A 24,177-nucleotide genomic window follows, 5' to 3' on the forward strand; every position below is an offset into this window, starting at 1 on the left:
CAGAAGCTTTTTATCTTGAGGAGGTCCCAATAGGTCACTTTTGCTTTTTTCCCCTTGCCTCTGGAGACATGTTGACTAAGAAGTTGATGCGGCTGAAGTCAAAGAGGTTTTTGCCTGTTTTCTCCCCTAGGGTTTTGGTGGTTTCCTGTCTCACATTGAGGTCCTACATCCATTTTGAGTTTATTTTTGTGGATGGTGTAAATGGACCCGTTTCATTCTTCTGCCTGTTGCTGTCCAGTTCCCCCAGCAACATTTGCTAAAGAGACTGTCTTTTTTCCCTTGGATACTCTTTCCTGCTTTGTCAAAAGTTAGTGGGCCATACATTTGTGGGTCCAATTGTAGGTTCTCTATTCTATTCCAATGATCTATGTGTCTGTTTTTGTGTCAATACCACACTGTCTTGATGATTACAGCTTTGCAGCAGAGGTTAAAGTCTGGGATTTTAAAGCTTTGGTTTTCTTTGTCAACATTACTTTGGCTATTCAGGGTCCTTGTGGTTCCATACAAATTTTAGGACTGTTTGTTCTAGCTCTGAGAAGAATGCCAGTGTAATTTTGATTGGGATTGCATTGAATGTGTAGATTGCTTTGGGTAGTGTTGACATTTTAAAAATATTTGTTCTTCTAATCCACGAGCATGGAATGTTTTTCCATTTCTTTGTGTCTTCTTCTCTCTTTCATGAGTTTTCCATACTTTTCAGCATACAGATCTTTTACATCTTTAGTTAGGTTTATTCCCAGGCACTTTATGGTTTTTGGTGCAATTGTAAATGGGATCAATTTGATTTCTCTTTCTGTTGCTTCATTGTTAGTGTATAAGAATGCAACTGATTTCTGTACATTGATTTTGTATCCTGCAACTTTGCTGAATTCATGTATCAGTTCTAGCAGACTTTTGGTGGAGTCTTTCAGATTTTCCACATAGAAGTGAAAGTTTGGCTTCTTTGCCAATTCATATGCTTTTTATTTCATCTGTTGTCTGACTGCTGAGGCTAGGATTTCCAATACTACGTTCAACAACAGTGATGAAACTGGACATCCCTGTTGTGTTCCTGATCTCAGGGGGAAACCTCTCAGTTTTTCCCCATTGAGGATGATATTAGCTGTGGACTTTTCATATATGGGTTTTATGATGGTAAGATATGCTCCTTCTATCCTGACTTTCTTGAGAGTTTTTATTAAGAAAAGATGCTGTATTTTGTCAAATGCTTTTTCTGCATCTATTGACAGGATCATATGATTCTTATCCTTTCTTCTATTAATGTGATGTATCACATTGATTGATTTGCAAATACTGAACCAGCCCTGCAGCCCAGGAATGAATCCCACTTGATCATGGTGAATAATTCTTTTAATATACTGCTGAATTTGATTTGCTAGTATCTTGAGAATTTTTGCGTCCATATTCATCAGGGATATTGGCCTATAATTCTCCTTTTTGTTGGGTCTCTGTCTAGTTTGGGAATGAAGGTAATGCTGGCTTCATAGAATGAGTTTAGAAGCTTTCCTTCCATTTCTAGTTTTTGGAACAGCTTGAGAATAGGTATTAACTTTGCTTTAAACGTCAGGTAGAATTCTCCTGGGAAGCCATCTGTCCCAGGACTCCTTATTCGTTGTAAGATTTTTGATAACTGATTCAATTTCTTGTTGGTTATGGGTCTGTTCAAATTTTCTATTTCTTTCTGGTTGAGTTTTGGTAGTGTGTGGTTGTCTAGGAATTTGTGCATTTTTTCCAGGTTTTCCAGTTTGTTGGCATATAATTTTTCATAGTATTCTCTAATAATTGTTTGTATTTCTGTGGTATTGGTTGTGATCTCTCCTCTTTCATTCATGATTTTATTTACTTTGGTTCTCTCTCTTTTTGGGAAGGCTGGCTAGGGGATTATCAATTCTGTTTATTCGTTCAAAAACTAGCTCTTAGATTCATTGATCTGTTCTACTGGTTTTTTTTTTTTTTTTTGGTTTATTCTACATTATTTTTCTGCTCTAATCTTTATTATTTCTCTTCTGCTGTTGACTTTGGGTTTTCATTGCTGCTCTGCTTTTAGTCTTTAGGTGTGAGGTTAAGTTTTGTATTTCGGATTTTTCTTATTTCTTGAGATCAGCCTGAATTGCAATGTATTTTCCTCTTAGACTGTCTTGGCTGCATCTCCAAGGGTTTGGACTGTCATGTTTTCAATTTAATTTGCTTCCATATGTTTTTTAATTTCTCCTTTAATTACCTGGTTGAGCCATTCATTCTTTAGTAGGATGTTCTTTAACCTCTATGCATTTAGAGGCTTTCCAATTTTTTTGTGGTTTATTTCAAGTTTCATAGTGTTGTGATCTGAAAATATGCATGATATTATCTCAATTCTTTTATATTTATTGAGGGCTATTTTGTGACTCAATATGTGATCCACCTTGGAGAATGTTCCATGTGCATTAGAGAAGAATGTGTATTCTTCTGCTTTTGGATGAAAAGTTCTGAATATATCTGTCAAGTCCATCTGGTCCAGTGTATCATTCAAGGCCATTGTTTCTTTATTGATTTCTGCCTAGATGATCTGTCTTACTTGCTGTAAGTTGGGGTATTAAAGTCCCCTGAAATTACTGTATTCTTATCAGTAAGATTGCTTATGTTTGTGATTAACTGATTTATATATTTGGGTGTTTCAAGTTAGGGGCATAAACATTTACAATTGTTAGCTCTTCATGACGGCTACACCCCCTTAATTATGATATAATGCCCTTCTTCATCTCTTGTTACAGTCTTAGGTTTAAGGTCTAGTTTGTCTGATATAAGTATGGATACTCCAGCTTTCTTTTGACTTCCAGTAGCATGATAGATGGTCCCCCACCCCCTCACTTTCAATCCGCAGGCATCCTCAGATCTAAAATGAGTCTCTTGAAAATAGCATATAGATGGATCTTGGTTTTTTATCCATTCTGATACCCTATGTCTTTTGATTGGGGCATTTAGTCCATTTACATTCAGAGTAATTATTGAAAGATATGGATTTAATGTCACTGTGTTATCTGTAGGTTTCATGCTTGTGGTGATGTCTCTAGTCCTTTGTGGTCTTTGCAGCATTCCACTCACAGAGTCCCCCTTAAGATCACCTGCAGGGCTGGTTTAGTGGTCATGAACTCCTTCAGTTTTTGTTTGACTTGGAAGGCCTTTATCTCTCCTTCTATTCTGAATGACAGCCTTGTTGGATAAAGGATTCTTGGCTGCATTTTTTTTCCCTATTCATCACATGGAATATTTCCTGCCACTCCCTTCTGGCCTACCAAGTTTCAGGGGACAGGTCTGCTACTACCTTTATGTGTCTACCCTTGTAGGTTAAGACCTGTTTGTTCCTAGCTGCTTTCAGAATTCTCTCCTTATCTTTGTATTTTTGCAGTTTCACTGTGATATGCTGTGGTGAAGACCTATTCTTATTGAATCTGAAGGGAGTTCTCTGTGCCTCTTGGATTTGGATGTCTGTCTCCATCACCAGATTAAGGAAGTGCTCAGCTACAATTTGTTCAAGTAAACCTTCTGCCCCTTTCTCTTCTTCTTCCGGAACTCCTATGATACAGATATTATTACGTTTCCTTGAAACACTTAGTTCTCTAATTCTCCCCTCATGGTCTAGTATTTTCTTATCTGTTTCTCAGCTTCATTATTTTCCATAAATTTATCTTCTGTTTCACTTATTCTCCCCTCTGCTTTCTTCCTCCATCCTTGCTGTCACTGCATCGAGTTTATTTTGCATCTCATTTAGAGCATTTCTTAATTCGTGTGACTATTCCTTACTTCCTTGATCTCTGCAGCAATATTCTCTGCTGTCTTGCATGCTTTTTTCAAGCCCAGATATTAATCTTATGACTGTGACTCAAAATTCTTGATCAGATATATTGTTTATATCTGTTTTGAGCAATTCTCTAGCTGTTATTTCTTCCTGGAATTTCTTTTGAGGAAAATTCTTCTGTTTTGTCATTTTAGCTATTTTTTTGTCCTTTAGATATTTCAATAGCTTGTTATGTGTCCTGCACCTGTAAGCACTACTATATTAAAAAGGGTTCATACACTGTCCAGGGCCTGGCCCTTCAGGAGGTGTTTTTGGAGTGTGTTGCTTGCTCTCTGTTGTTGTGACTCTGGTTGCTTTATCTCCCTACTTGTAGTGGTGTTTTGGACCTTCCACCAGGTGTGCTTTGATTTGTTCATTGAAGCAACCCTAGGAAATATTTAAAAAGGGGGACAGTGGTAGAAGAAGCCTTATCCCATACAAAGAGGGAAATGACAGGGGCAGGGAAAAAGAAAAAACAAATTACCAGGCAAAGAATCAGGGCAACTATACTGCTTAATCTAGAGAGAGAGAGAAAAAAAAATAAAGAGACACAGAAGAAGTATAAAAAGAATAGATTAAAAACATCTGTTTAAACAAACCAACAAGCAGAATAGAGAAAGGAAAAGATATGAGGAAGAAAAGAAGGAAAAAATAATAAATACATATATAATAAGAATTGACCAAGAATCAAATCAGAAAATGCAGAACTACTGGACCAATATCTGACTGTGGCTTGGAACCAGTGGCTGTGCTGTTCTGGAGGAGGAGCTGTTGGTTTGGTCAGTGTCCATCTTGCTCCCGTAGATAAGTAGTTACCAGGCACAGGGGGCCATGGTTTGGTGTAGACAGCTCCCGCCCCCACTGGGGGCCCCCTCTCCTGTTCCCTGAAGCCCCACCTTATTGGTGATGGGGAGAAAAATGGCAACATCCCAATCTCTCCCCCCCACTGGTGTCCAGGATCACTTTGTTCAGGTCATCCTCACAGTGCCCTGTGGGCATAAGGAGGTCAGTTTGTCCCACTCCATAGTGTCCCGCACCTCCCTGGTGCTCAGCTGGGATTCACACCCTGATGTCTTGGTGTGCCCTGGTTCAGGGTAGTGCCACTCTGCCCAGCCAGCTGACAATGGGCCTCTGACTGGTGGGCACCTGCAGAGTCTTTTGTCCTTGGAGCAGTTATATACCTTCTTCCAACAGCACTTGAGGGAGGGGAATGTTCTGACTGTACCTCTGAGCTCAGTACTCAGCCCATGGCTGGCTCCCCTTCCCCCTGTTTTTTCCGTTCCCCAGTCTATGATCCAGGACATTTTTCTCTTGTCCAAATACAATTCTACACTTCCACAGACTCTCTTTCTCTTCCTTTTGTCTCTCCACAGATCCCTCCCCTCCATGACTACACTGCCCATTTTCTCTCTCCCGACTTTCAACCACACACCTTTGTCCTGCCAAGTTGTCCTGGTGGGCCCCTGGAGATGTTTCTCTCACTCTGTAGCCCAGATTCCTGGATTTTCAAGCCTTCTGGCCTCAATAATACTGCATTTGAGTTACAAGGGATCTTCGGGTCTCCCTACTTCTCTGCCATGTTGAATACTCCCTCCCTAGAATATTCTTTAAAAATCGAGACCTCTAGAGAAACAGCAATTATTTTCATATTTTTTCCAGAAAATGTCTTATTTGCTTTAAACTAGCTTATTTTTTTTGAACAAAAATTTTACCATATAAACACTGCCAGTTTCCAGCAGTGATTCTATATGAGTGGATAAAAATAGCCAATCCTTCAGATACAGAAATATACTCTGGTTTTTCATGTGGAAATGTGCTTAATAAGAACTTAATGAGGATCAACCACATGCCAGATACTGCATGATGCATAATGACCTGAAGATAAATAAGCAAACATCCCTGTACTTGAGCCACTCGTTACTGGTCTACCAATCATTTTGTCTTGTAATAAAATCTCCAAGCACTTGTCAAGTTGAAATCCATAATCCTTTTTTTTGTCATCTGATTATAATTCAAGTTGTAATAATAAATGAAATTTTACCATTATTCCTGCAGTTAACTTTGTTCCATTTATGCCCAAGTAATTTTCAACTAACTAAAATCACATTAATAAATCAAGCAATTCTACTGAATACACAGGGACTCTGCTAGATTGACTATGGGGGATAAACCCAGATGTTTCCACAAATCGTACCTTCAAGAAAAAAATAAAAGAGTCCTTATATGTGATGTTGGTCAATTTTGTGGTGTAACTATTCCTACCACGATCACTTTCGAGCTACTAATATTTTAACAAATGACTTGAATATTTTATGATCATCTCTCACCAGATGACAATGAGTTGAGATGCTGACATTAGCCAGTGCTAGCAGACCACTAGATAATACATACGTGAGTTATAGTCTTGTCACCTTTGTGTGGAGAAACAGGAAGATATCTTATAGGATCGTCACTTTAGCAACAGTTGTATGGCAACCTAAGAGGAAGGAAAAATAATAAGTGGCTAGAGAAAGCTTTAGAGAGAGATAATATATGGACGGTGTCCTGAAGGATGAGTAGGAGTTCCCCAGTTTGTGATAGAGCAGAGACACAGGGGGTGGGATATCTTGACAAAGGAGGCAGTGCATGTCATTACAGAAGGAAATGAATGAAGTATGGTATAATCAAACTTGGAATAGTATGATGTGGCCAGAAAAAGGGGAGGGGCAGTGAGAAGTCCATATGGTAGGGGTTCATATGGTAGGAGCAGGGAGGGTGTGGGGGAGCCTGATTATGAAGACATGTATGTCATAGTAAGGAACTAGGTAGCATTTGATATTTGCCTCAATTTGAATAGTGGGGTGAAATGTCTGGCTTCTTGTTTTAGGGAAAAAAAATTCTAGAATCAGTACAGAGGATATATTGGAGATAAGGAGAGAACAGTGATAGCAAAACCACTTAGAAGCTTCCTGCAGAATTCTAGGAGAAAAAATAATGAAAGCTTCAATTGAAATGTTAAGTTTGAGGTGCTTGTGAAAATTCTTCCCTCACTCCTTCCATAATAATGTTAATGTTTATTAACATAAAACATTGTATAAGATGTATAGTGTGAGGATTTAATACACGTGTAGATTGTGAAATGTTTAGTACAATAAGATTAGTTCACACATCCATCACCTCACTATGTTTTCTGCTCTTGTTGTGGTGAGAACGTTAAATCTCTTCTCTCCCAGCACCTTTCAAGTACCCAAAACAGTGTTAACTGTAGTCACCATGCTGAACATTACATCCCCAGGCCTTACTCATTGTATAACTGGAAGTTTATATCTTTTGACCACCTTCGTCTATCCCACCAACCCCCGCTTTCCTTCTGGAAACGACTGATTCGTTTTATGTATCAATGAGGTTTTTTTTTTTTTAAGATTATATATGTAAACGCAATTATACCGTATTTGCCATTCTCTGACTTATTTCACTGAAGATAATACTCTCAAAGTCCACCTGTGTTGTTACACATAGCAGGATTTCCTTCCTTTGTGACTAATATTCCATTGCGTATATACAAACATTTTTTCTCCATTCATCTTTCAGTGGATACTCAGGCTGTTTCCATGTCCTAGTTATTGTGAATCATGCTGCAATAACATGGGAGTGACGGTATCTCTTCAAGATAGTGATTTCAACTTTTGAATATATCCCTAGAAGTGGAGTCGCTAGATCATACAATAGCTCTATTTTTAATCTTTTTGAGGAACCTCCATACTGTTTCCCATAATGGCCACACCAATGTACATTCCCATGAACAGAATATGAGGATTCTCTTTTCTCTGCATCCTTGTCAACATCTCTTAGCTCTTGTCTTTTTGGTAATAACCATTGAACATAACATATGGAGTGCTTTCTCATTGTGGTTCCGATTTGCATTTCTTGATGACTGATACTGTTGAACACCTTTTCATGTTCTTGTTGACCATTTTTATATCTTCTTTGGAAAAATGTCTGGTCTTTTAACCATTTTTTAATGAAATTTTTTGTCTTTTTGCTATTGAGTTATATGAATTCTTTATGTATTTTGGATATTAACCGCTTATCAAATCCTTAATTATTTTTAAAAAACCCTAAGAAAACAATGAGGAAATGTTTTAGTGATCACAACAATGATAGAGAACACGGGCATATTTTCCTCATTGTGCTTTCCCTTTCCATTTTGAGACTATTGTTAGCAGACAAATCTTATTGCGTTCCCCTTCTTTGTATAATTAAAATAGTTGATTATGTGGAATGCTCCTTTATTGTCATATTTCTATATAATCTTATGTTAATCAACTGAAATTATGTTGGCTTCTAAATGTAGGGACAAACCAAATGTGGGTAGAGGACACAAACAAAAAAGCATATCTGATTTAAGTGGACATTTCTGAATATTCCAGTGTCCAAATTAGATACTTTATGGAAATTCAATAATCTTGCCAAACATGTTTAAATCAAATATTAACCTACTTAAAAAAGCATGTTTTATATAAAGAACAACTGTTCCTCAAAAGCTGATTCAATGTGCAAAGAGCTTACATACTTTTCTTATCACACATTTGTCTCCTCATCCACATCTTCCCCTCCCCCGTCTTTGAACTAACATTTGTGTTTTTCTAATGCAGTGGTGATTCTTTATTCTCTATCTTAAATCCACGGATTGTCCCAGGGCAATGATGATGTCAGCACAAATATAAGGTTTCAAACTGACACAACTGCTACATGTCTATCATGACTTATAGTACTGAGTGGTGGTTATCCTGAATGTTCATGCAGAAATTTTAAACTTCAGGCATTCAGTATTGTATTTCCTTGTGGCATTCTGCCAAACTCAAACGCAGCCACTGTTTCTTATGACATATTAGCAAGAATATTAGTGGAAAAAATAATCTGAACACCACTGGCATATTTTCCTGTTTTGTAAAGCTCCTTTTCTGCAAAGGATAAAGCATTTACTTTTTATTATAAAGAGGAGGTAAACACAGACTTTTATTTGAGACACAAATTTTAAACCCAAGTGAAAATTACTTTAACGCCATGTCTATATTAAAGCAATGAAATTAATGAAGTAGTTTATTATGATGCAGTCACAAACTGGTGACCTTCAGGGCAAATCTATCCCCCACTATCCTTTTGGGGGCATGCTTAATGCTTAAAAAAAATCTTTTATACTATTAGGTAGGTACAGCTCTGTAATCTCTATCCTCCCACAGCTTCAGAATTGCCAACTCTAACTCTCACACTTTTTGACTGAATCCTGTAGACCTTTGAGTTTGCTACCTTGAAAGTATAAACATGCAGAAACCTTAGGTATCAGACTATGCGGGATTCAAAGCTTGATTCTTCTAATTACTATGTCAGCTCTCAGAGACCCATTTCTTCAATGCCGTATGAGAATAACATTGTTTAATTTCTAGATTTTTAGAAAACTTAATAAAATCACCCAACAGTGCAAAATGTTTGTCACTTGGTGGGAACTCAAAATGCTACCTTCCTTAGCAAGTATAATCATTGATAAATTCTATATTGAACTGAAAGAATTAGAATCCCTTGAGATTTTCAAATAGTTCACTTCTTGTCTTCTCAATCACAATTTCCCTATATCCTTTATTCCATTATGAAGTTACATGAATTATTTTAAAGCAATGAAAATCATCCTTGGCTGGGGGGGGGATCATCTTTTTGTGAGTTCTTTTATTCTATGGTTTGAATGTTTGCATTCCTCCAAAGTTTGTGTATCTAATTCCCAATGCCCAAAGTGATGTTATGAGGAGATGGGACATTTGGGAGGTGATTTAGGTCATGAAAACAGTCTTCATGATCAAGACTGGTACCTTTATTAAAGACACCCCAGAGAGCATGTGAAACATAATGAGAAGTCTGCAACCCAGAAGAATCTGCAACCATTCAGGCACCCTGATCTCAGATGCCCAGCCTCCAGAACTGTGACAAGTACATTTTGTTGTTTATAAGATACTCAGTCTGTAGAAGTTTGTTACAGCATCCTGAACGGGTCTGAGATATTCCATGTTCCATGCGTGTAGTGGGACCATCTCCAAGTGAGAAAAATCTATGTATAAGAAACTTATAAAGAGACACTCCTGAGGACAGCTTTAAAAACTGCTGCTCATTTCCTGTGTATTTTGAAGAGTACAACAAACCAGAAAGGTATTCTTTCTTGCTCACAGGTGGAAACTCCTACTGTCCTGGGCTTGCCAACTTTTCTCTTCTTTTCCTTCCCAAACCAGGTCACTCTGCAGTCTCTCCCCTAAGGCATATATACCTTTCTAAGCTTATTTCTCACCCTTTTTCCCTTGGGTTATTTTCTTGTCCTGTCTTATTTCTCCTCATGCCTCAGGGAGTCCTTTCAACACACTGGCAAGGGCCAGGTAGTCCAAAAACAATCTCCCTTTTGTTTTCCATAAACTCCATCCTCCATTCCAATAAGTCAGTTCTAAAATATGCTGAACTTCAGGTTGATGAATCTTGCTGGAGGGGGCAGGAGAGAAGGAAGGTTTGCAGGGGAGATTTCAGAAGCACATGGCCTGATGGCAGGGAGAGGAGGAAACCACGGGTCGTGGCTTCTCCCCTTCCGGTGTTCGTTAAACATCAGTGGGCTCCTGCTTCTTCCCGTCTGCTTCATTACCTGGGGCTTAATTCAACGGTCTCATACTCTACCCAGTCTTTCCTTTGTCATCACCATTAACATTGTCTCCGGGTAAAGAGACTTTGCCACACAAAGCCTACTTGTACCGGAAACAGAGATACCAAGAGAAGAGTTCTATTTCTCTTAAGCAAAGAAAATCTGTTTGTGACTCCTTTCCACGGCTTACATGTCTTGTCTCTCTCAGTCACTGTAATTATATCAGGCTCCTTCCTAGCTGACCCCTGCATTGGGATAGGATTCTTTCCTTTGTTCCTGCCCCATATAGCGCTTCACATTTTCCTAACGACACTTATATAAGACAAGATACAGTGCTTGCCTACACATATTGGATAGTCATAGACTGGTTGAATATAATCCTATTTTCTTTTTTCATGCTAAACATAAACTATTTGAAGACAGGGACTTAATCTTCCCATCTGTACATAACTTTCAGCACTGAGCACACTGCCCTGAGCAGAGGATATACCTTATAAATTTTAATTGAATTGGACTATATAGTTTTTGCTTTGATAAGGGTTGAAAATAACAAAGTCCAAATCCATCATGTCAATCCCTCCATTAAAATTCCCACTTCTTTGGGGCGCCTGGGTGGCGCAGTCGGTTAAGCGTCCGACTTCAGCCAGGTCACGATCTCGCGGTCCGTGAGTTCGAGCCCCGCGTCAGGCTCTGGGCTGATGGCTCAGAGCCTGGAGCCTGTTTCCGATTCTGTGTCTCCCTCTCTCTCTGCTCCTCCCCCGTTCATGCTCTGTCTCTCTCTGTCCCAAAAATAAATAAACTTTGAAAAAAAAAAATTCCCACTTCTTTAAATAATTCCCATTTAAGGCATTAAGGCATTAAGTCCGGTAGAGTGGTAAAAATCCAGTTTTAGGAGTCAGAAGATAGGGTTTAAATCTCAGTACTCAATTGGGGTTTACATCTCCCTGTTTGAAACTGTAAAATGAACTAAGGCCCTCTTCATAGAAATGCTGTCCAGAAGGAAAGGGTTTCATATACTAACATATAACCCAATCCCAGGAGGATTTGTATTTTAAAAGGGCTATCTGAGACAGGCCAAAGTATTCACAATAGAGGAATAAATCGAAGGGTAAGATTTTGTTTTAGAAACCCAGCTGGATCCCTGTCGTCTTCTATATTTAAGCACTTGATTTCCCTCTATTTTTTTCTTGTGTAACTAGAGATATTAATTGTGAAAATAAAAGTATACAGTACATGATTTATTGGGATATTTTCTGTATTTTCTAAGCAGGTCTGAAACCTGGTTTAATTGAAAAGGATCCAAGACTTACTCTTTGTGAATTATTTTCTGAGGGAAGGAAAAGGAGCCAAGAAAGAAATACTACATCACGGAAATTAGACCAATTCCCATATCACTGCCTACTTTTCTCAGTTTTTACATAACTCCAAGAGTTGACTTAAGTTATTATATCATAGGAGAAGAGAATTATCCAAGTAGTTCTTATAAGCATTCAGCAAACTCCTGACATTCTAAAGCATCATCTTGCAAGCCAGACTGAGTTATGCTAAGCAAGGATTTCTTCTTGACAATACAGTCATTTACCAAATTCATACGAATGCTATGCGACCATTTTTATTGTCCTAACTTTGTGTTTAAATTCTTGCTGGTTACTTACCATGTACTTTGACTGCCTCAGAATGTCACTTTAGATTCTCATAAGGATTTGAAGAGAACATTAAAGATATTCCATTAAACACACACTGAACACCACCCCAAATTATCCATTCAGAAGTTCTCTGTATTTTATTGTTTTTAGGTATTCTTGTTCAGATTATACAAGAGGTAAAAGTGGGTAAACCCATTAGTTCCTCGCTTTTGTAAATAACTTATTAAAAATGATTTGAGAAAATTAAGACAGACTTGCCCATTTAAAGCATCTTTTTTTAATTTTTTTTTTTTCAACGTTTATTTATTTTTGGGACAGAGAGAGACAGAGCATGAACGGGCGAGGGGCAGAGAGAGAGGGAGACACAGAATCAGAAACAGGCTCCAGGCTCTGAGCCATCAGCCCAGAGCCCGACGCGGGGCTCGAACTCACGGACCGCGAGATCGTGACCTGGCTGAAGTCGGACGCTTAACCGACTGCGCCACCCAGGCGCCCCAACCCATTTAAAGCATCTTTAATGAGATTGGGACTTTAAAGTAAATTGACCCAGAAAGTCCTTTCTATGGAGACAGTTGGGATTCTAATGCAGACACTGAAAAAGCTGTTAAGCTAAGTTGTAATCATATACTATATTTTGGTTGTTGGTAACTGACACCAAAAGTACTTTGATGTATAAATAATCACATTTTCTTTTCACTCATGGTTTGGGTACTATAAGAAACACAGTCATTAGTTCAGACCATTCAAGTAAATTATTGCTGCAATGCTTCAGGGCATAATTTATTCTTGGAGAAAATTTGGTTGAGTGTTTTGAGTGTTTATTTTCTAAGAATCTCTCTGCAGTCTAAACTTTTAGAGTCTCTGTATTTTTGTAGAATAAATTATGTGTTGCATAGAAACCACCAGTTCAAATACCCTCATTACCTATAAAGCTCTTAAAATCGCATCTAATCTCAAAGTCTTTCCAGCTAACTCTAGATGAGAAGTAGTTTCTTTTCTCTTACTCTATTTGTTCCTGAATTGCTCATGAGCTTTCATTTCTACCTTCCAAACATTTGCTAGACTGCTTGTATGTTTCTTGGCTACTGGTTTGAAGTCCTTTGTCTAAGGATATCAATATTTCTTTTATATTCTAGACAATATTTCCTTCCATTATAAATCTTTACAGGACAAACCTTTATCTGACACATTTAACTTGATCCTTTCAGAACTTCTTGGTGGGAATGTATATACCTTAACGCTAAATAGAAATTTAAGGTCATTCACTTTTTCTGAAAGGCAAGCAGGTTGATATTGAGTCCCCAGCCTTTTAGATATTTCTTTTAATTACCATGAAAGTAAACGCACTTCCCTTTTGAGTTGAGTTTCTTCAATTAATGAGATAACAGAGTAGTGTTTATAGGACATTAGCTGCTCCTCAGTGATAGCGAGCAAACTGCAGAAGCTACATCCGTAATTGGTTTTCTGATACAGCCTTAGCAAACACACATAAGAGTGAAGTTCATGGAAGGGATAAGTGGATTCGGTTACCTTCATACACTGCCTTCAAAGAGTGGTTTAATTATGTTTCCTTATAGCACCTTCCCTTCCCCCAACCCATTAGAGCTTCTTGATTTATGACACAGTAGTTGTAGCATTCCCAGTAAAGACAGGATTTTCTCCTGTCAGAAAGCGTGGCTCCCTGGTGATACTGCTCCAGGAGAGTAAATGAGATTCTAATAGCTTCGATTATTATCCAAAGGGAGGATCAAGGAAATAATTTTTATTTTTTCTGTTAGCCACACATACCAATGAAAATTCTCAATTAATGAGTTAATTTGTATGAATGTTTTCATACATACAAAAATTGAAATAGGAGACATCAAGAAAAAAAAGCTTCCTGGTAATATCACTTTTCTGTCATATCTAAACCACTTCACAAGCTATAGGATTTGTTATAATTAGGTATATTCATGTTGCTTATGTGGGTCAAAATAATGTTTGAAGGGCCCAAGAGTCATTTGTTTTTACTAATGATGCACACTTTTTTCTTAATGAGTGTGCATTTCTTAATGAAATTTGCTTCCTCGCTCATATAAAGGCAAACTTATTTACAGTGGAATCTATTCCTATTTTCTGACTAGACAGATCTGAACCTCCTCATATACCAGCAAATAATAAAATAAGCACATGCTACAGGCCCTTGCCCTTTAGAAAACTTCAATGGTTTTGAAATTTGTTTCACATTTTGTATCTTATTAGTACAACTTATGGGTAACTAGTGGTAATATTACATGTGGATACCTAGCTGAATAAAGCATAGACTCTCTTCCTAAGGAGCTCATGGTCTAAAAGAGGAAACCAATAAACTGATTATTATAATACACAGTTGACCAGTGACCAATGCAAGAGTTAGGGGCACTAACTACATGCCATTCAAAAATCCTTATATAGGTTTTAGCTCCCCCAGAACTTAACTGTTAATAGTTTACTGTTGACCGGAAGCCTTACCGGTAACATAAGTAGTTGATTAGCACCTATTTTTTGTGCTATATGTATTGTATACTCGATTCTTACAGTAAAGTAAGCCAGAGAAAAGATGTTAAGAAAATCATAAGGAAGAGAACATACATTTACAGTACTACACTGTAAAAACTCTGCATGTTAGATCCACGTAGTTCAAACTCCTGTTTTTCCAGGGTCAGCTGTAGTGTGGAAGTCATATAATCACTGTATAAACATTTATCATGATGGTGTCAAGCAGGTGTGAGTGTCACTTTGAATAAGCTTTAAGCCAACCCTTTGCTTACCCTTTTTATTGTGAACTCCTTAAGTTCAGTCACTGGTCATGGATAGCAATGGAAAAGGAGATTTTATGGATAATTCAGGAGCTGCAACAAAGGTCCAGGTTCCTAGAGCGATTCTTGGCAATCCGGTGATCAGAAAAGCACTGGGATTGTGTAACAGTCATTATTAGGAGGCCACCGAGAGCAAACAGACCCCTCCTCTGACTGTATTAGTGAAGCTTTGCTTTTGCCCTCTGTGGGGAAGGAAGGTACCCCAGTAATCCTTAATATGTACCTCCCTCATATACATTTCCTTTTTAGGTTGTAAGAACGCCCTGAGCCAAGTAAGTAAGTAACTAAGGCCTTAGTGAAAGATAGTTTTAATTTATACATTTTTAATTCTAATTATATCTGTTACTCTCCATTACGAGTTTCTGGGCAGGGTATTTAATTAAAAATACTTCTTTACTGTGTATTGCAGAATCTAAGATACCCCTAAGCTTTCATTCTGATGAGTGAACATTTTAACGTTCCTATCATAGAGTTCTGTTCTTTGTAAGAGATAGTCAATGTACGTACACCCATGTGCACAGGAACATTACTCATAACAGACAAGAAGTGGAAGCAATTCAAGTGTCCAGCGATGGAGGAATGGATAAACAAAATGTGGCATATACACACAACGGAATATTACTCAGTTTTAAAAAAGGAAAGACATTCTGACATATGCTACAACAGGATTGAACCTCGAGGACATTATGCTGAGTGAAATATGACAGTCGCACAAGACAAATACTGTGCAATTCCACTGATAGGAGGTATTTAAAGGAGTCGGATTCTTAGAAACAGAAAATAACATGGTGGTTACCCGGGGCTACAGGGAGAGGGAAAAGAGGAATTGTCTAATGGGTATAGAGTTGGCAAGATGAAAAAGTTCTGGAGATCTCTTTCACAACCATATGAATATACTGAACACTCCTGAACCGTAGGCACTTAAAAATGGTTAAAATGGCAAATTTTGTTTTTTACAATAAAGGAAATAGTAAGCCTACAGTTTTTACATTTGAAAATGTGATTATAATATCCGAAACTTTGAAATAAAATCCATACTACATGTAAATTGACTTTGTAAGAATTATACCAGCAAACAAGAAATACACGGCTATTTTAAAGATGCTACACAGAAAAGGCAATGTGAACAGACAAAAGGAAATCATGTAATACCATCCTGGAAAATGACTTAGATGAACACTCAAGATTCATTCTCTCTCTCTCCCTCCCTCTCTCCCTTATTTTGTGATGAGAAATTTAAAATCTCTTTGTAAACCAAATATAAACTCAACAAGGAATATAACAAATCAATGATTTGGTAAAACAAATCTATAATTAAATATAGGAGGAAAAGAAACAGGAGGAAGGAAGGAAGGAAGGAAGGAAGGAAGGAAGGAAGGAAGGAAGGAAGGACGAAGATAAAGTGTCAGTGCAAAACTTAGTTCTTAAACCAAGCCTTATGGCATTCTTGTTATTCCTGCAAAGCCTGTCATCTGAAAGACCCGAGTTGCAAATGACATGGAACTTAAAAGACGAAGAAAGAAAGACAAGCTTTCTGAGATCTAAGGTAGCTCTACAAGCCCACGTATTTCATTCTCTACAACAGCAAACACACAGAGTGTTCTCCATTCTGCATTTTCCCCAGAGGTGTATTTGCCTTTGGAGGAGAACTATAGTATGTGCTTAACATGATTGGTATCAATATTGACTTTCAGACAGGTGACAAGTCTGAGATGTAATAGGGAAGGACTGGCATGCTTCACGCTCTGTAGGCATTATATTTGTGTAAGATATATTTGTTGTAAAATGCAAATCACCAAAATGAAATCTAGGAAAATGTTTCAAGCCAGTCTTGAACATGTGATTATGGTACCTATTGAAAACATTTAAATTTGAGAGGGAGAGGAGAATTAAGAGAGCTATTCAAAAATAGTGTCTGTGAATGTCAAATTTAGGCACATTTAGTTCTGCCGGAGACCAGTCTATTCAGAGAAGCTGCTTAAAAACTGAGCCTTTTATCCTTTACACGGTCACTCCACTGAGAAGAGAACAAGGAAACTAGCTAAGAAAAAGGATGGCTGCTAATAAGTAGAATGGAATGTTGGCACTACAGAAAACAAATCTGTAATTTGAAGGCTCTGGAATGTACACATTTTTATTTGGGGGTAAATGAGATTATGAAGGTAGTAAACACATTTCTCGAGTTTGTGATCTATAGAGGCATCCATGTGGCTCCATGTAATCTTTTTCCTTTTATCTATCAGAGTAAATAGTTTCTTTACACATTCTCTGTTTAAAACTAAGAATGGCTGTCCTTTATTTTTTTCTTGATAAAACAAACCTGGCAAATGATTGTTTGGTTGTATCTTTTGTTTTGATGTAAAGACCGGTCATGACTGGATGACAGAACAAAGCAGTGATTTTGCATTCTCATATTCCAGACTTAAACATTTGTTTTCTGTTGCCCAAAAGACCCACAGAACCATCAAAGCAGACCCATGACTTCTGTAGTTACGGCTTCAATGATCGAAGCAGAGTGAACCTGAGGAAAATACTTTTTTGTCTGCTCTTTGTGAAGCAGGCAGAGACCCTTAGTGAACTTTACCCGAGTATATCATGCTTTTTATTTGATTGCATGGTTTATAGAGATACAATTTGTTTTCCAAAGAGCACTCAGCAAACATATGTTTAAGAATTCAGCTTTAAATATGGTTTAGAAATGGAAACTACAGGGAAAGATGCTTTGCTTTTGGAAGTTTCTTCATTTTTCTCTTTTCTAATTGTTGAAAAATTACCTGACATCCAGGGCATTTTCTGTGTTCTTTCTTGGAATTCCGTAAATGGAAGAATTAATTTATTTCTGTCCAATAAACCTTGATGGGTCTGCACTCAGGGAGTAACTTCTACTCTTCTGGAAATGGGTATCATCATACTGTCTGGAGAGCAATTTATATCTGAAGAGCAAAAGAGTAGTAATAACAGTAAGACATTGGGACAGTACTTGTAACTTTTCAGTTTTCTCTCCTGTGTGACTTTTTATCCTCACTACAACTCTGTAAATTAAGGTGGGCATATGGTCAACATCAAAATGTCTAAAGCCTTAGGTTGCACACATGGGTAGTCACCAGGAAATCCAAGACCTCTAAATCTAAGTGAGAACATGGACTCAGCTAGAACACAGGGAAGCACGCTTGCACACAGGCATTCAGGGGGATCTCTCACATGATGTGCCATCTTCTTGTGTCCCTCCTCAACACAAAGCTTGCCTATAGCTATCCCTAGGTTTGTATTCCTTTGGTAATTGCACTATTGTTCTCATTATTCCTCTTAAAGTTTTGCCCCTCTTGGATCCACACCTCCTGCCATCTGACTAGAGACCTAGTGTATGTGTCTGCTGTAATGAAGCTAGGCGTGGCTCTACAAGTGGCTTTGGCAAAGGGTCAGTAGATGGAAGTCACTTACAGTGCGCTCTTCTGCACATGAGCCTTGGGAAACATTGCATGTTATGGCCAGCCTCGATTCTTCTGGTTTGGGAGAGTCTGCTGGTCCAAGGAGAATGAAAGCTAAATCGAACGTCACTGAATCCAACTGAACGAGTTGGATTCAGTGCTGAGCTGAGCTCAGTCTAGGTGCGTTGACTTCCAGATACCCCACAAACGTGTGAGAGAGAAAAGTGATCACCACTGCAGGCCACTAAGTTGTGTGTAGCTTGTTTCATAGCGTTACCCTTGCACTGGTTAACTTATACCCTGTGTATGATCAACAGCCACAATCTGGGATGATGAACCTAGATGTAAAAAAAAAAAGTCTGTTGCCTTTTCGGCTCTTTGGATACAGTAAATTAAAGTAGCCTCTCGGAATCAAAGGAAATGAGCTCAACAATACCGATGGTTACATAATGAACACCTCTGTTAAGAGCTTGCTTTCCTAATTTAATCATACTGTGCTGAACTTCGGTATTCTTTATAAAATGGAAAAGATAATACCTCTTATTTATTAATTAATTAATAATACTTAATTCTGCCTCCTGGAATTCACCAGTTCATTTACCAACTTGCTCAATTAATACTGGTTGAAACCCTGTTTTTCTAGAATATGCAATGATGAGTAAAATCATGTCTCTGATGACTAAGATTTCTAAACTACTAGTTACTAAAGGGAAAAAAATTACTTTTCAATACAACAAACAGTATAATAAAGTTAAGTGCTTAGTAATTTAGGTATATAGCGGAGGCTAAGTCAGGTAGAGAAAGGACTATTTGAGTTGAAATTTAAAGGATTGAGGGAAGAGGAGGAGAGACAGGTTATGTCCTCATAAGCCTAATAAATACAAACAAGAAAATAGTAACTAGATTGAATAGAGTTCTCTAAACAACCTTGACCACATGATCAAAATTAATATACCCATAAGGGAACAAATAAACTTCTTTTACCTCCCTGATATGAAGCATTGAGAAGAACATAATATTACTTACGTGGTATGTTTTGCTAAAAATGCATAACCTGAATCTAATCATGAGGAAATAGAAGGCATACCTAAATTGACAGATATTCTACCAAATAACTGGCCTGTACTCTTCAAAACTGTCAATGTCACAGGAGACAAAGGAAAACGGAAGTGTTCAAGATTAAAGGAAACCGAAGAAACATGGCACCTGAATGTATGTGCTGTATAGGATACTGGGACATTGACAAAATCTCAACAAGGTCTGTAAAGCATATAATCCTGCGTCAGTGTTCAGTTCCTGGTTTTGACAGTTGTGCTTGGGATTAGAAAAAAAAATAATGTCCTTGCTTTGAAATAAACACTAACGTATTTAGGAGGACATGAGTAAAATGTGTGTGTGTGTGTGTGTGTGTGTGTGTGTGTGCGCGTGCGCGCGCGCACAGATAGAGGAAGAGGTAGAAGGAGGGACAGATAAAGCAAATGTGGTAACGTATGAATGTTTGAGGAACCAGGGTTAAAGGTATATGGGAATTCCTTGTGCAATTCTTACAACTTTTGTAAGTGTCTGAAATTTTGTCAAAATAAATATGAAAGCAAAATGAGACAAAAGGATGAGAGAGAAGGTTGAGCCTAGGGTACAGCAATGGCAGAATTAAAGGTACTAGAAACAGGCTCAGTCATCGGTACATGCCCAAGTGTGGTATGGCCAATGGGTCCTGCATTTTAGAGGCTGCCTGTCACTGTGGAATTAGAACGCTAACTTTCCTACACACAAGAATAAAACTCACAACTTTGAAATAAGCTCTGTGGATTGGGCCAGTATCAGTTTCCTGGGTTTGATATTGTGCCGTAATTGTGTCAGATGTCACCACTGGGGGGGGACTGCGTACCTCCTGTACCTTTCGTGGCAACTTCCTGTCAATCTATCATCACTTCAAAATAAAGATGATTTAATTGCCTTCATAAAACTTTCTCAAAACAAAGAAATCTCATGCATGTTTTCAACCTCATATTAATGTGAATGACTCCATATGCTGAGATTTTTACCTCTAAACAAGACTTTTAAACTTTAGGTTGGCAACCAATTTTAACAGTTTTTAAATTTCATATAAAACTTGCAAGAACCATTTCTCTACTATTCCCTTTTCAGGTGACAAAGATCCTCTCCCTTGACCAAACTTAGGCAGGATCCTTTAAACCCTGTTCTCCACTAGGCCTCAATCTTGTCCCATGAGGAGTGGAACTAACACTAACATTACCTCTAACGGCTAGAGGCCACATCCCTAGGATGACTCCAGCCCCCTTCGGAGTACCTGCCAGGGAAAATCCGAGGCTGCCAAAAGAATTTACTGTTTGCTTCAGCCGGCACCTGAAGATAGGGCTCCTGTTTCCCTGTCCCTGGGGGAGGGTAGGAGCCCAACTTTGATAAGTGCCCGTTAACAAACCCAGATGGGTTTGACATGAATGAGTCCCCCTTCCTGCTTTTTATAATTGCTTGCTTCTCTCACTCTGCTAAAACTCCACGTCACCCTTCTTATTCCCTCACTTTCCCTTTATTTTTTTTTTCTTCAACGTTTTTTTTTTTTTATTTTTATTTTTTTATTTTTGGGACAGAGAGAGACAGAGCATGAACAGGGGAGGGGCAGAGAGAGAGGGAGACACAGAATCGGAAACAGGCTCCAGGCTCTGAGCCATCAGCCCAGAGCCTGACGCGGGGCTCGAACTCACGGACCGCGAGATCGTGACCTGGCTGAAGTCGGACGCTTAACCGACTGCGCCACCCAGGCGCCCCCCTCACTTTCCGTTTAAAACACCCGTTTACCTCCATGCAAATCAAACTTGAGTTTCGTTCACGCTGGACTCTTTCCCCTATGGCAGTAGTTAAAGTAGTTATTGCTGATTAAAATCTGTCCTTACCATTTTCACCCGTATCCAACTTTGTTGATCTCTGGCAGAGATTAAAATTTATTCGTGTTTGCTTTGTGACAAGAGCACCCGAATTGCCATAAATGTCAGAGGATTCAACGTTAGAGTAAACCTCAGGCAGAACATAGTTATAGTTACTCTGATTGACTATTGTGCATCTGACGTCGTGCATTCATTTATTTTCATTTACTGTTCATCATAGTCATGTGACCAGCAAAACAAAACAAAACAAAAAAGCAACAGCACTAATAGGTGGATTCAGCATGTCTATATCCCAAGCTCATGTTCATGGTGCCATGCTGGTCAGGTTGTATGATGCAAACCATTGTGAATTCCCCAAGGGAGCTCGGTATAAGTAAATGGAGACAGTCCCAGGCACGACTGTGTTAAAGATTCTTTGCTGACAACTTTTAAGCCTAACCTCTCCCTCCACCCTATATCTCCCTCCTATGGGCAAACTGATAAGAAAATCTGGGTGCTCTCTCCTTTGGCAACAACAGGAAGTTCATAGCACGCTAGGCAATCTCCACCTCAGTGCACACTCTAATCACCCAAGTGTGTGTGTGTGTGTGTGTGTGTGTGTGTGTGTATGAATGAATGAATGAATGAATGAATAAATAAATAAATAAATAAATAAATAAATAACCCTAACCCATCTCCCTTCTTGCTCTCCTTAGTTATTTGGGGGCCTACTTGGGAAGTTCTCCTTTCTTTCCCCAAAGTGTCTCATTATGTGAAAAGTAAAGCTTTTGACCCTGTTGCTACGTAGGTCATTAGTCTCAACATCCAAACCAATTAAATTTTGTGTGAAAATTCATCTTATTCCTTCAGAGTAGCCACAACAACGATGAGCCTTTTAAATGTTTAAATTTAAATCAATATAAAGTATTTTCAATTCACTTAATATTAAAATCATAAAAGAAACTTCTATAGTTAGTAGATGTTTAGTTAACATAAAAGCACCAAGATTCCCTGTGCAAGCTGATGGTGACACTGGGATTACTGTCTAATAACTGGGCCAATTCTGGGCCAATTCTAACCTTCACTGTCAAAGATGCAAAGGTTTCTGGTTGGTAAAAGCAGCTTGGAATGCACTTCGTGTGAAAATAACACATTTACAAAAACACAGTTAGTGTGTGTTTTCTCCTGGAGGGAATATATATTTCTTCAGGGAGCTTAGCAATGGTTATGAAAACAATATAAAATCTGTCAGTATTCCATTATGGCCCTATTTTATACTTTCATTTCCAATAAATATTTTGTACTCATTACTGACTTTTGACTTTGGGTGTGATATAAAGAAAACATAAAAGCCTGAAATAGTGGCTATAATTTTCAGTTAAAAATTACTTAATGTTTCTTTGGAATAACATGTCTTCTAATAAAAAGATCCTACTTTTTTTTTTAAAGTTAAAAGTAAATGCTGTCAAAAACTAAATTCTCTCCAATTCTATTAAAACAAAGACAAATTAACTTTTATACATTCTTTGCTTTGGCATTTCCATCAGTGCATATGTGGTGCTTTAAAGGAAAATGATCAGATAGAAGGAGAAAGTTAGTAGAAAGTAAAATTTTATGCTGAAATTTAGCAGCACATTTCAGTATTAACAGAAGCTATGTGATAAAATTCCCATGCTGCATTCATATATTAATCCCAATAAAAAGCAATGCCAGTTTTCTGAAGCGGTATAATTGCCATCTGCTATAATTTTGCCCCAGGCAGTGAGCTCAAGAGCACGTTCTTCACACACATGAAGAAACAAATATGGATGCTTCTGCGTTCAAGCACAGAATGGAAAAGCCTCTCAGGAGAATGTTTCACTTACCGTGAGTATTTAAATGATCATCCCCCAGTTATTTGTTTGAAGGACTCACACGCAGTTATCTATATCAAATAAGCTAAACAGATTGGCCATTTCCCCTCCGAGAATTTAAGCTACACATCAGACCCTATTCAAATGTAAACACGTTGGATGGGGTAAATCAGCTTGAAACCAGCCATAAAACATACGTAAATGCAATTTAGGAGGGTGAGAGGTCTTAATGCTCTACTGCATTCATCGCTGGACCCACTGTCATCCACCAGCCGCTATTATTTACACGCAGCTGCAGAGTCTATCAAATATGAAGGAGACGGGAATAACATAAAGTCAATGGGCAGCCATGGATCATTTCCATTTACTCATTCAAAATTTTATTGAGTAATTATTTTTTTGTTTCTGAGATGATTGAGAGCAAACGGCGTAAAGGCGCCAGAGTTCAAGGAACTAACTCTCGAGAAGACGAGACGGAAGCCTGAATGTGAGGCAACAAGTTCAGCAACAGAAAGGTGTACAGGTTGCAGGAGAAATAGTTAGCTTGGCTCCAGTGGCTGAAGGGAGCTACGGAGGACACTGAAGCCTGGGGCGCAAGAATGGGGTCAGGGAGGAGATGAGGAGAAGGGCGTGGGACACGGTTACAGGAGAGGACACACTCAAAGCGAAGAAACACGGAACAGGGTGACAGGGTCTGACCGGTGTCCTGATCACACCGTATGGTGCGACGAGCTGAAATTGCTGAGACGGTAGAGGCCTTGTAGGGGAGACTGGCCTGGAGGCCTCTGGAGTTCCTATTTTCTACATAAGCATGGGCAAAACGTGTCAGGCAGGGTTTGCTGCCTGAACCGGAAACAACTCCAGATATGTGAAGCAGAAAGGCAGCTGATACGGTAGGTTTGATGTTTGGAAGATACGTAAAAGGGTGAGTCCAGGTTTACCTCTTGGAAATACACAACACAACACACAGGGAAGAGAAAATAGAACTCTGATCTCTGAGGTCACCTGGAAGTTTGCTGGAAGAAGCTAAAACTGATCCCTCTGTCATCACTGCCTCTTAAG

This window comes from Lynx canadensis, chromosome B1 (assembly GCF_007474595.2).
Source record: "Lynx canadensis isolate LIC74 chromosome B1, mLynCan4.pri.v2, whole genome shotgun sequence".
Lineage (NCBI taxonomy): Eukaryota > Metazoa > Chordata > Mammalia > Carnivora > Felidae > Lynx > Lynx canadensis.